At 50.5% G+C, this 14,469-nt stretch overlaps 1 protein-coding gene across 4 annotated transcripts in view; it reads right to left on the bottom strand.

Annotated features, from left to right (window-relative positions):
* The window catches only part of SRCAP (Snf2 related CREBBP activator protein), a 1,816,344-nt gene that overhangs the window by 916,918 nt on the left and 884,957 nt on the right, over positions 1-14,469 (bottom strand). The window lies entirely within an intron of this gene.

Raw genomic sequence — 14,469 nt, 5'->3', positions numbered from 1 at the left:
GTGCTAACGCAGTGGTTGCCACTGTAGCTCTAGTGTAGTGGGCACTCAACCCAACAGGAAATTCCTTTTTTGCCAATGCATAACATTTTAATGCAGAGGACAATCCACAGAGAGATGGTCTGTGTGAGAAAGGGCCCTCTTTATGCTGAACTGCTGATATACTTTGACTGAGTGAGCCCTGGGATCCTGCCAATCAGGCACCCAGGGACTATGTTTGTAGGAAGGTAGATCCCTGACTATGGTTGCCCCCAACTTTTTGCCTGGTGTTTTGCTGGTTTTCTGACTTAGTTGACCTGGGGCCCTCCTATTCAGGACCCCAGGCCCACTGCGCTCTCTGTAAAATGGATTCCATGTATCTTAGGTACATACCTAATTGGATACTGAGTCACCTTAGCAGTCCCTGTACAGTGTACCTTAGGTACCCAGGGCATAAGTGTACCCAGGGCCTACCAGGGGCTGCAGCATGTATTATGCCACCCCTGGCTGGCCATCCAAAACTGACACCACTGGCTGCTTGACAGCTGGGACAAGGTGGTGTAATCACCCCTTGCTTTAGATATAGTATACCTATATCTAACCCTAAAATGGACACACAGATCTCCTATCAGTCACTCCTATGGCAGGCCTTGACAATCCTGAAGGCAGAGTGCTTGGAATCGTGTGAGATAGTGCTCTGGCATGAGCTGAGCCTGTCTGCGGCTTTCGGGATCCATCCCTTAGCCGTTTCCATGATATCGCATACCATATACTCTTAAGTGCATTATAATCCTCGCGGTTATATGCCAACTCTGGTATCGCTTTATCAAAACATGTCGAGTAAGGTGTCATACGAATTGGAATACTAACCCCTCGCCAATTCTGGCGACGGGGTTAGCATTCCACCCTTCTAGAGGGACACGACATGTATGTAACCTGTAACCCCAGTTAAAGTCAGACAGAGCCTTAGCATCCACAAAATGGATGCTGCCACCGAGACACAAGTCTGCCCTCCTGCTGCTGGGAGTCCTCCCAGAGCAGGAGGCAAGGACAAAGGGTTTCCTGCCAGGGGCGGTGCCAGCACCGTCCCAGACAGGATTTTGTGTATTCTAGGTAGGCAGGGCTTTAGAGGAAGGTGACTGCAAGTGGCACCCCGGTGCTCACTGTGCATAGGCCGGCTGGAACCAGTTCCAGGGGCACTCCAGCCCCTGATCTGGGGAAAGCCCGCCAAAGAAGAGGGGTGTAACCACCCCCCTCCTAGTCCCACCCATAGGGCAGGACTTAGTCGCGTGCCAGCCCCTTTTTGCAGGATAAAGGTAGGACCTGGCCCCCTTCCAAATCAGATCATCTTTGGAATCAAGACACGACTTTCTACGAAAGGACATCAAGATTTCTTCTTCAAGATTCTCCCTTGTGACTAAGGAGTAGTCACCCTGTATCCGCAGGCACCATCTTAAGAACACTGCGGTCTGCTGCAAGTCCTTCCTCCGGAATCTGACTGCCCAGCTCGACGAGAACCGGCTTCCCTGGCACCTCTGACCTCTACCCACCTCTACAGCTAAGCTGAGAACTGTGGGTGCGACGAGACCTCGAGGGACCGGCCATCTTCAAGACTGCACGACTTCTTTCCAGCACGACCGCCGAGGGATCCTCTGGTGAGTGCTTTGGGGTCCGAGAAGCCCCGACCCTGAGCAGCCCCAGCACCGAAGTTCAGCCTCCCAGCATCTCCACGATCTGCGTGGGGCCCTTCTGCTTTTTGCTGCTCACCGCGTTGTTTGGCTACTAGCCCGCTGGCTTGTGGCCTTCTTAACGACGCCCGACGACATCACTGTTGCTGGTCTGGTTGCTCCGGACTGGCCCTTGCTCCCTTCCACGAGAGGAGCACCCCGGACCCTCCTGGTCCACTCCAGACGCCATTTTAGGTCCACCGCGTGGGCTTGAATTTGCCAAGACTTGTTGCCCCAATCCTGGGTCCAGCGACGTCGAGAGCATCATCCATCGTGGGACAGCTCGTACCTCCATCCTGGTCGCCGACAACGCCTCCTGGTCCGTGAGACTACAGAGCCCAGCGTCGCCCACTCACCTAGTCGAGGTGACTACCACCCGGTGCCCTCCTGGTGCCACCTGACTACTGGCTAGTAGTCACGAACTTGGTCCCCTCTGCTTTCAGGTGTCATCTTTCTTCGATCCAGGCTTGGATCACCCGAACAATCTTCGCTGGTCGCCTGCCAGCAACTCCTTTCCTTCAGGCTCCTGGTTCGTCAACGGAGAATCCCGACGTCTTTTCAGACCTATGCAGCTGCAGCCCCTGGGCTAGGTAACTTCGGCATTTCGGTGCCTCAGCATAGCCTCACTATCCAAGGGTCCAGATCCACTTTCGTTTTTGACCTACCTAGTCGGGTTCGCCCGAGAACACTAACTTTGTGAATACTAGCTTCCATAGGCTTTTTCCCGCCTTACGCGTGAGAGTTCCCACTCTGCACGTGGCGTCCCTAGGCCTCCTGCTCCTAACCTGAGTGTTCAGTATTGTAGGCCTAGCGTTCCTAAAGCCTCTGAGAGTCGTTACTTACCTGCTAGTATTTCGCATTCCACTTTTGTAATATATGGTTTTTCGTGCCCCTCGGGCATTGGTGTAAATTGTGCGACTTAAAGTATTTTCTTAAGAGTTTTGTATTGTGCTTAGCTCCCTGACTCATAAAGAGTTCAGGGTAGACTTGTTAGAAATAAATATACATTTATTTTCATAACTTGTGTGGTGTCCTTTCACTGGGTGTTCAAGGGGTAATGTGATGGTAAAACAGCTGGCTTAACACGCCCTCTAGAGTCTTAGCCTTAGACTGCTCGTATCCATGCTACTAGGATAGCTGGTCTATAAGGTTGACTTACAACCAATCATCAATAAGGGTTGTTTGGACTGATACAAAGTGCTCACTAGAATAGTGAACATTATATATCAGGCCAACTTCTCACAATGTTCTTTCCCTAAAACTGCATTTAAAACAAAACCCAATTGCCACAGGTCAGGCCCTGGTAAATGGTACCACAGGTACCCAGGGCACTGTGATCAGGGTAGGCCTCTAAGGGCTGCAGCACTTATTGTGCTACCATTAGAGGCCCTGTACCTTTACACTCACACACTGCCTTTGCAGTCTGTGTTTTGGTTCAGAACAAAGTGAAGAGTTGACATTGCGCACATTTAACCCACACGGATGCCAGTGTGGGATTGAATGAAAAATGCAGGCAAAGGGCTTATTACAGATGCCCCCTGAAAAATGACTTAACACTAGGGTCCAGGCTGAGTGGCTGCTCACTAGCTGCCACCACAAGACATGTTTCTGGACCCCTGGGTCGAGAGCCTGCTGCTCTCAAGGTCTGTAATAATGCACATCCTGGGACTAGGTGCCAAGTCTCCTCCCCCAGGATGGGAAAGGTCCACGAAGGGGAAGCTTCAATGGCTTGCTGCCTTTGTGAGCTTCCCCAGGCCTTTTGCTGCTCCCATCCAATGGTCCCCACCGGTTCTGACACCAGCTTTGGGTGGGAAAACTGGCGGGAGAACAAAGTGAGGAAGGAAGGCATGCCCACCTTTGCCAACCCCACCCCTCAGGTGGGGGAGGTGAGGTGAAGCACAACTCTCAGTCCCCGCCATCTTGCAGATGGAGGGACCCAGCCAATCAGAGTGAGGCATATGCACCCCTCCCACTGGAGCGAGGCATGATAGGGGGTGTACCCACAGAAAGGAAGGGACCCATTGGTCCCAACCTTTATTTACCTGTAACGCCCCTAAATCTAGTATATAGGGGCACCCCTGAACATTGCCTCCACTGACCAGAAACGACCAAGAAAAAAAGAAGAAAGACCGAACAGCCTTGCTGAAGCTAAGAGGAGAACGCCAACGGACTTGGCCCCAGCCCTTCCAGCTTGTCCCCACCTGGAACCTGCAGAAGCGAAACTACAGTGTGTCCTGCAGCAAGTAACCTCAAGACCCCTGAGGACCTGCCCTGTCTTTCAAAGAAAAGACTCTCTCCCATTGTAGGAAAGTGGGTTTCTGTTGCAGTAAACCCCCCCACACACATTTTTTGCCACACTACTGAACTTTCACTTGATGTACCCTGGGTTCCTGCCAAATCAGGTTCCCAGGGTATGTGTTCTTTCCCCAAAATTATTCCAACTGGCATCTCTGGCCACAGGTCATCCCCTGGTAAATGGTACCGCAGGTACCAAGGACACTGTGACCAGGGAAGCCCCCTAAGGCTGCAGCACTTATTGTGCCAACCTTAGAGGTTCCTGGACCTTTAAACACACACATTGCCTTTGCAGGCTGCGTGATTGGTGCAGAACAAAGTAATGAGTCGACATGGCACACATCCCTGTGTGCCATGCCTACAGTCCAATACCTTGGCATAGAACAGTCACCCATCTAGCTGGGTGCCCTATACCAGTGGTGAGGGTACGGGTGTATGAGCCCTGCACCCCTCAGAGTCGAAGTCCATTCTTGGAAATTATAAGTGCAGGGCTGCCATTTAGAATATATGGTGCTGGGAGCTTGTCATTACGAACTCCACAGCCCCATAATGGCTACACTGAATTTCAAAGCACATTAAACCCACATTGATGCCAGTGTGGGATTTAATAAAAATGCACAGAGGTGCACCCTGAAAAAAGGCCAACCTCTGGTGGGTTCCCTGACTGGTACACACGAGCGTGCCACCACGAAACATGTTTCTGGACCCCTAGGGTGGAAGCCTTCGCTCCCGGAGCCAAGAAACAAAGACTTTTCTGGGAGGAGGTGTTCACACTTCCCCCAAGGCCAGGAAGAGCCATCTGTGTCAAGGAAGCTTCAAAGGCCTAGCAGCTTTCGTAATGCGACCCCCAGCCTCTCCTGCTATGAGGAGCAGGCCCCCATCCTGTTACCCTTCTTTTCCGTGGGAAAAACAAGCCAGTCCAGATGGTGGGCCTACCTCTGACAACTCCACCCCTCAGTTGGGGGAGGTGAGGTGAAGCCCACTCTTCAGTGCCCTCTATCTTGAAGATGGCAGACACTCCCCAATCAGGATAACGGATTGTGCTCACTCCCCCACATGGGGTGGACACACCAAGGGTGTAGTCACCCTAAGGTCAGTAGCCCATCAGAAGCGTGGTATCGGGCCGACCGGGGTGCGAGGGCGCGTGTTGGTCCAGAGCCTTCTTTTTCGGTTGAGATGGATGTCGGGGCGAGGGAGATCTGTACTTACAGTACGCTGTTCATGCGGGATGTCTTCATCCTGGTCAGAGCTGTACTCTGAAATGAAGATCTGTTCATGTTTCTTCTCGATCCTGATAGCATCGCCAGTTTCTTCATCCAATTCTGGTCCGGAATAGGGCTTGTTCATTGACACTGCATGTCATGACATCGAGCCAGAAGGTCGCAAAGCGTCTTCTTGGAACGGAAAGCATGTCACACATTGCACAGGTTACACATTCCGTATGAGGGTGCACGGGTACTCCACGTGGCACAGAGGGCACAATTTGAAGTGAGTTCGTTCCATCGACCGAGTTGAACCGACGCGGGTAGGCCGGACCGCCTACCACAAGCTCTCGGATCGAAAGAGGGTTTTTATACTTAAATACAACACGTGAAGAATGGGATACACGATTGGAAACAATACCGTCGTGGGTGAGTGTCTTGCGCACCAAGAGAACTGAAGGAATAGTGTTGTACCGGAGTGCAGCGACTAACATTCAAACCCGAAGGAGGAAAAAAACGATCTGAAGTTGGAGTCTATTCCCATGCGCACTATTACCGAAAGGAGGAGTCACCTATCTTGTGACCGGAAAGACTTCTTTGAAGAAAAACAAAATGTAAACATCCGGACCCAACACTAGATGGCGACCAATGCACAGCATGTGATCTACAGCTCACATGCCTCGAACATAGGGGTATCGGTTCAAAGATAAGTATTCAGTTGTGGGAGTTGGTATTCTAGGGGTAGATTCAGGGGTCCCCCAAGGTCAAGGACGCACTCTTGTTACACCCTCAGTGACACTAGGGAGGCCAGGTGCAGGGTGCTGAGACCCAATGTTATCCAATATGGGATAGGGGGACTCCGGTTGGTGGCTGCTTACGAGGAAGCCACAAGGTTGTGGGAGCCAAGCTCCTGGTGCCAGGCTCAGGGAAAATGGGGATCCTGTTTAGCACAAAAAGTGTACCCACAGCGGCACACCCTGCAGCTTTCCATTGGGAGTCTCTGCTTTCCATACACTGCAGGCTTGGGGACGTAGGTCTTCTGGGTGCAACCACCACTTGGAGAGGTAAGTTGGGATGTTAGGGGTTGGTTAGGCACAGTCGGTTGAGCCACACAAGGCCGTGGGGCTTCGGGTGCAGGGATGCCTTTTAGGGTCGGATCTTCTTGCCAGCTCACGGTCGCGGTTGGGGGCACTGTGAGAAACTGCCATCTTTCTTGCCTTGGTATGCCCCCACTTTTTTCTGAACTGCTGATGTGCTTTGACTGAGTGTGCCCTGGGTTCCTGCCAACCAGGTACCCAGGGCATGTGTTCCTTCCCTAAAACTGTGTTGAAACTAAAACCCAATTGGCATCTCTGGCCACCTATCAGCCCCTAGTAAATGGTACCCTAGGAACCCAGGGCATGGTGACCAGAGAAGACCCCTGAGGACTGCAGCACTTATTGTGCCATCCTCCGGGGCCCTGTACCCTGACAGACACACACTGCCTTTGCAGGCTGAGTGTCTAAGTACAACACCAAACCAAGAGTCGACACGGCACACATGCCTGTGTGCCATGCCCACCGACCCCACTGCCCTGGCATACTTCAGTCACCTCTCTAGCTGGGTGCCCTATGCCAGAGGTGTGGGCACAGGTGCATGAGCCCTGTGCCCCTACAGTACCCAGGGCCATTATTGGGCACTGTAAGTGCAGTGATGCCATTAAGAGTATATGGTGCTGGGAGGTTGTCATTATGAACTCCACAGCACCATAATGGCTACACTGAAGACTGACAAGTTTGGTATCAAACTTCTCAGCACATTAAACCCGCACTGATGCCAGTGTGGGATTTAATGAAAAATGCACCAGAGGGCATCTTAGGGATGCCCCCTGAAAACCTAACCTACAATCCATGACTGGGCTAAGTGGCTGCAGAGGCTGCCACACAGCAGACATGTTGCTGGACCCCTGGGTGGAGAGCCCCCCCGCTCTCCTGGGCCTGCAACCATGCACATTCTGGGCGAGGTGCTAAGTCTCCTCCCCCAGGATGGGCAGGGGGAAGCTTCAAAGGCAAACAACCTCTGAGAGCTTCTCCAGACCATTTGCTGTAGATGGTGCTGGGAGGTTGTCATTATGAACTCCACAGCACCATAATGGCTACACTGAAGACTGACAAGTTTGGTACCAAACTTCTCAGCACATTAAACCCGCACTGATGCCAGCGTGGGATTTAATGTAAAATGCACCAGAGGGCATCTTAGAGATGCCACATCAAAACCTAACCTACAATCCACGTCTGGGCTGAGTGGCTGCCACACAGCAGACATGTTGCTGGACCCCTGCAACAATACACATCCTGGGCGAGGTGCTAGTTCTCCTCCCCCAGGATGGGCAGGGGGAAGCTTCAAAGGCATGCCGCCTTTGTGAGCTTCTCCAGACCACTTGCTGTACTCAACAACTGGCCCCTACCAGTTCTAAACACCCACTCTGGCGGGAAACCCTACGTCAGGATGGGGGGTGTGCCAGCCTGTGCTAACCCCACCCCTCAGGTGGGAGAGGCGAGGTGAAGCAGGACCCCGGGCTCCTGCCATCTTGAAGATGAGGAACCCTGCCCAATCACAGCTAGGCCCCTGCCCCCTCCCACAGGAGAGGAGCCGGCTAGGGGGTGCACCCACCCCAGGACAGGGACCTATTGGTCCCTGCCCTTGCCCTACCTGTAACGCCCCTAAAATCAGTATTCAGGGGCTCCCTGAACCTTCCTTCCTCAGATCCAGATACCAAAAGAAGAAAGAAGATCAAGAAGACCCGCCGAGCAGCTGCTAACAGGACAACAACAACTGACTTGGCCCCAGCCCTACTGGCCTTTCGATCCTGGAACCTGCTCCTGCCTAAATCCCGGCGACTCCTGCGGAGAGCAACCTTGGGACACCCAGAGGACCTGCCTGCCTTGAGCCTCTTAAAGATTGGGACTCCCCTCAGCAGAGGCTCTGCTGCAACAACCCCCCTGGTGCCAGCCAGGAAGCTCCGGACCAGCCCACTCTGCACCCGCCGAGCCCGGCCCGGGCCTGAGTGATCCAAGACCACGAGGACGTTCCCCTGGCGACTGGGACCCAAAGTCCAGTGCCCAAAAGACCCTCCTCGACGAACCAGACGACGCCTGCAGACTCAGAACCAGGGGCCCCCCAACCACGACCAGATGAGGGTAAGCTTTTCCGACACCTAAAGACACCCCTGCACCTGGCGCCCTACAGCCCCCTGTGCCTCCCAACTTACCTCTCGACGTACTGGTCGCCCCTGGAGAGTCTCCGCCCCCGAGCCTGCAGCCATTGTTACCTTTTGACCTTTTCCATTGGATAACATCGAGCGCCCGACGGCTCAAAAGAACCCTGCACTCAGCCGCCCGAGTACCGCTGGCTGTGCCACCTTTGTCCTATCCTGCTTCCCCCTTTGCCCTGAGCAAGTGACCAGGAGCCCAGCTCCCACAGCCGCGTGGCCTGCTAGCCAGCCGCCACCAACCGGGGGCCACCCGTCCCCCATTGGATAACATTGGGACTACCTACCTCTGCACACGGCCGGCCCTGCGCTGCTGAGGGTGAACCAACTGTACCTACCTGACCCTGGGGGACCGAGTCTATGCCCAGAATCACAACTTCACCAGTCGAGTATTCATCAGGAAACCGGTAACTCACTTACCTGCCATTGAATAACATTGACTAGTTTGGCTCGAAAAATCTTCAAGTGCCTACTTGAAAACTTGAAATATTCATATAAAATCATCGAATTCCGAAATACTCACCTGTGATCAGGAGAGGAGCCAGTACCTTGTAGCAGAGTGCTGAAATGCAAAAGTAATCCCGAGCGGGTTTACTAGTAACTTGTATTTTCTCCATAGGAATCCATGGTCTGCTTTTCTATGAAATTTCTTCTACTTTTGAAAACTAGAAATATTCTTTCAAAATCATACGAAATACTGAAACACAATTACCTACCTGTTTTAAGTTGACCCCAGTGCTGCCCCAGGAGACAAGTACTGGATTACTAAAGTAACAAGATCGTACTTGACCTGAAACTTGAATTTTCTCCCATTGGATAACATTGCCAGATTTCTGTTGAAAAGTTTAGCTTTTTATTCCTGAAAAATCACTACAATACCTAAAACGTTTTTGCTAAACTGTTTTCAGCTTAGACCCCAGCACTGAAGCTAGGAGCCAGTCCTGGAATTACCAAAGTAATCTGGAAAGTAATCACATGTGTTTATATAAGGAAATCCATTGAGCTCAATGCTAGATTTTGTGTAGAATTGTGTTGCCTACTGCAACCCCTGTACCTATTGTCTCTACAAAGTTTATTGCCTCTCTGCAAAGTACTCATCTGAGACCTCTCATATTGAGAAGAGTATATTCTTGATGCCTGTTGGTTCTAGAAATAAAACAACTATATCTTTTGATATAAAAACAATTGGCCTGGAGTTCAGTCTTTGAGTGTGTGAAACCTTTTGCTGACTGAGTGTGTACAACAAATGCTTTACACTGTCCTCTGGTACTGCCTTACTGCTCGACCATGCTACCACTTTAGAGAGTAAGGTCACACCTCACTTTAACCTCTGTTATACCTTTGGGGTTTGTGGACTCTATACACACTGTACCTTATTCTGGTCCAGTATATATAGAGCCACTTTCTCACAGGGACCTTCTGGTTTGAGGCTGCAGGCGTTGGCTGGAGAATTGACTCAGGTCAGGGGTGTGAGAAGTTAGCCTGGCATATGATGTCCACTAGTTCTAGTGGGCACCTTGCACCAGGCTAATCGACCCTTATTGATGGTGGTTGTAAAGTCAACCTCATAGAAAGCTAGCCTAGTGGTAGGATGGACCATCAGTCATCAGGCTAAGACTTCAGAGAGCGTATTAAGCAAGTTGTTTTACCAATTACAATCCCTTGAGTACCAAATGAAAGGACACCACACAAGGTATATATCAAATATATATGTATTTATTCTAAACACAATCCCTCTGCACTCTTTATGAGGTCAGAGGTAAAAGTACAATACAAGTTACTCATATGATAAGTTGCACAGTATACGTTATGCCCTAGGGGCCTCACAAACCATATACTAAAATAGTGGTATAAGAACCACGTGAGAATTAGAAAGCAGGCCTGGGGCCTGTGGAATCGCTGGGATACTCTAAACAACCAACGGTTAGGAAGTAGGAGGCCCACGGGAGACGCGTGCACTAAACACAGCCGCAGGTTACCATTGACTTTCTATGGAAAACGAACAAGTTACAAATTTACAATTTAAGGATACTTCCGATGGACTATGATGGAAGCCTTTTAAACTAGGACACTTCGAGAGTCAAGACCTACATGAGCAGCGGAGTACTCGTGTTACCTCACCCAGGGAAGCCGGGTGCATAGGTGTCTTTTCGTGTTGAGTTTCGTTGTCGTTTTCAATGGAGAGCTGCAAAGAAGTACTGCAGGTGACCACAGGAAAAGTGTCCAGGTGGATCCAAGGGTGGATCGAAGATCTGTAGAACCTGAAAGCAGAAGGGACAGAGGCTGGGTCACATGCCAGTGACCAGGGCAGCGATAAAAAGATGCCACCAGATGTCGGGTGATTTCAGGTTAAGATGTGAAGTTTGTCTCTTCAGCCACGAGGACCAGGAGGCATCGATGACAACCAGGAGCTGGATTTGAGCTGTCCCACGAAGGATCTAGTTGACTGCGGTGTTGGTATCCGGACTGGACCCAACAAGCTTTGGCAAACGCAACGCACGCAGGATGTCGAGATTGGCTTCGGTGCAGAACAGCAAGGTCTGAGGAACTTCTCCTTTGCAGGAAAGTTGGAGCAAGCCTGGAGCAAACAGGAAAGCAAGTTAGATTCAAAAGAAAGTCTTCGGGGGGCTCACTAGCCAACGGACTATGAACCGCAAAGACGCGTCAAGCTGAAATGCAAAAGCGGGGCCCACGGGTCACTCGTGGAGTGGGGGCCTCTGAGCTTCCGGAGCAAAATGGTGCTCGGGTCTGGGGCTTCAAGCACCCCAATGCATGACTTTGAGTTACCTCGTGAAGTGAGTGTAGCTTGCAAAATGCAGGATGTCCGGGAGATCCGGTCCCACGTCTCTCGTGCCCGCCACAGGTCTCAGCTTTGCTGTGAGCGATGGTCGGGGTCAGAGATGTCTGGTAGTCCATGTCCTGTGTCGCAGATTCTTCAGGATCCGGCGGGAGCCTAAAAAAATGCAGACCGGTAAAGTTGCTGTTGGTGCCGGTCTGAACAGGGTGGTCACTCCTTGACCACAAGGGAGATGTCTTCCGTCTTCCAGTCGAAATGGAATGTCGAAGGTCCAGGATATATGTTTCAAAGTTTCATCCAGGGTAATCTAAAGTCCTAGGGACTGGGTTCCCATACTTATACTAAGTTTAGGGGCTGGACTACCTTTAAGGTCCCTCCTATGGGTGGACCTGGGAAGGGGGTGGTTACACCCCTTTCCCTTTATTCAGTTTCGTGCCAGGCAGAGTGCCCCAGCAACCGGTTTGAACTGGGAAATGCATAGAGCACCCTGTGTGCCCCAGGAGGTGTCTGGAAAGCATTTAATGAATCCAGCCCTCCCTGCCCCAATAGACAAAAGCCTGTCTTGGGAGGTGCCAGCACCTCCTTGGACAGGAAACCTATTGTCCAGGCCTCCCCTGCCGGAGTTTCGTCCAGCAACAGGAGGTCAGACTCGTGTCGGTGGCAGCAGCATCAATTTTGTGATGTTGAGGATCTGTTTAACTTTAACCGGGTAAACCAGTAACTACACATCTTCTCCCTCGAAGGGTGGAATGCTACCCCCACCGCCAGAATTCCAAAGTGTTTGGCACCTTACACAACACGTTTTGATAAAGCTAAACCACAGTTAGCATTAACTGCGAGGATTAAAATGTACTGAAGAGTATATGGTATGGCTATATCATAGAACAGCTATAAGGTGGTGGTTCCGAAAGCTGCAGAGGGGCTCAGCTCATGCTAGGGCACCCTCTCACATAAAACCAAGCACTCTGCCTCCAGGATTATTAAGGCCTGCTATAGGAGTGACTTATAGATGTATATGTGTCTATATGTATATACAGATATAGGTATACCATATCTAAGTATGAGGCGAGTACACCACCTTACCCAGGCTGTGTGTACAGACCTGTGGTGTCAGTTTGGAAGGCAAACCAGGGGTGGCACAATACTTGCTGCAGCCCATGGTAGGCCTAGGGTACCTATGCCCAGGGTACCTAGGGTACACTATACAGGGGCTCACAAGGGTGACCCAGTAACCAATCTGGTATGTACCTAAAGCACATGGTATCCATTTAGAGAGAGAACAGCTAGGCTGTGGGCCTGATTAGCAGGGCCACAGCCAGACTAAAGTCGAAAAAACAGAGAATCACAACAAAAAGTGGGGGTAACCATAGGAAGCAGACCCTACTCTCCTACAAGGGGTCACCAAATCTCGGGTCACCATCACCGGGCAGACCTCTTGGTGTTGGACCACTCGAACTCGGGCCGTAGGAGTCAGGAGCAGAGTGGTGCAGACTTGCGGACTTTGCCAGACATGGAATCCGTTGGTGAACAAATCCGGTGTTCACAGGAGACAGGGTTGTTTCTGTTGAAGGCAAGGCAGGTCCTCTGGGTTCTTGAGGTTGCTGGCTGTAACTGTAGTTCTCCAGTATTGGAAGCTTTCATAGATTCACATGCCTGAATCATTCACCGTCGTCGAGACGGGAGTCTCCGGTATATAACAAAGCTATGCTTAGTAGTAAAGCAAACTGAAAAAAGGCCTAGGCCCATTTTCCTTTTGCATCCCATTACATTTGTTATGTAAAAAGGACCAAACTTTTCTCGTAACCAATCAGAGATCTTCACCCTCTAGAACCCTCCTGAGAGAACCTTTTGTCCCTCAGATTCTTGCGCACTTGTGCATAAAACACTTTCTGTGCCAAATCCAAGGTGAGCCTCTCAGGGGCGGACGGTGGGTTTCCTGTGATTCTATGAAAGCTTTCAATACTGGAGAACTACAGTTACAGGTAAGTAACTTGTTTTCTTACTCCAGTATTGGAGCTTTCATAGATTCACATGCCTGAATCAGAATAGCGAGCAGTGATATAACAAATCACATTTGTCTTCTGCATTCTTACATCATGCAAAACAGTATGAATACTCTTATACACAGTAAGTAATAAAAATGTGCATTTGTGATCAAAAATAAAGGAAGGAGGATATAAAGAGCCTCACCGTCAATGGATGATATTTCTCAGAACTGCTTCTCCCACCGCCACATCTGTCTCAGCTGTCGCTTCCAAGCAGTAGTGCCTGGTAAAGGTGTGCGTGGATGTCCAGGTTGCTGCTCTGCATATGTCCTGGATCGGCACTGCTGTAAACAACGCAGTGGATGTGGACACTGCCCTCGTTGAGTGAGCACGAACCCGTGCATTCAGAGGTTTTCCAGCCGCTTGGTGACAGTAGACAATCGCACTGGAAATCCATCTGGCAAGCCCACGTTTTGATAAAGGGAAATCCTTCCTGGGTGCGCTATAAGCGACGAAGAGCTGTGAGGACTTGCGAAAAGCTTTAGTTTCCTGCAAATAGAATTTGAGACATCCCTGAACATCCAGTGAATGCAGTACTCTCTCTGCCGCTGTCACTGGTTGAGGAAAGAAGCGTTTCAATACTAACGGTTCATTTAAGTGAAAGTCAGTTGGCACTTTAGGAATGAACTTTGGGTTAGTTCTAACAATCATCCTGTCTTCTTGAAACTGCAAAAAAAAGGAGCTTGAATCTTGAGAGCCTGTAGTTCTCCTACCCGTCTTGCTGATGTCAAGGCAATGTAAAGCGCCACCTTCCATGATAAGAATTTCAAATCTGCTCTAAGTATAGGTTCGAAGGGATGTTTCATTAGCTGAGATAGCACTATATTTAAACGCCAAAGCGGTGGTGGTGGTTTTATTGGAGGAAAAACTCTGAATAGTCCTTTCATAAACTGTTTGATGATCCTTGCAGACCACAAGGAAGGACCCGAGGAAGTCCTCCTGTAGCGGGATAATGCAACTAAATGCACCTTAATAGAAGCGTTAGAGGGTGAATGTTATTTCTCCGACACCATAGACAAAATCTCTTCCATTTCATTCTGTAGGTTTTGTTGGTACTATCTGCCCTAGCCTTGGAGAGGATTCTCTTACATTACTCTGAGATTTTCAGATGTTGAAATTCACAGTGTTCAGGAGGAAGGCCGCTAAGCGCAAGGATTTCGGGTCCGGATTGAGCACT

This window comes from Lissotriton helveticus, chromosome 7 (assembly GCF_964261635.1).
Source record: "Lissotriton helveticus chromosome 7, aLisHel1.1, whole genome shotgun sequence".
Taxonomy (NCBI): domain Eukaryota; kingdom Metazoa; phylum Chordata; class Amphibia; order Caudata; family Salamandridae; genus Lissotriton; species Lissotriton helveticus.
This window is presented reverse-complemented; position numbering and strand designations above follow the sequence as displayed.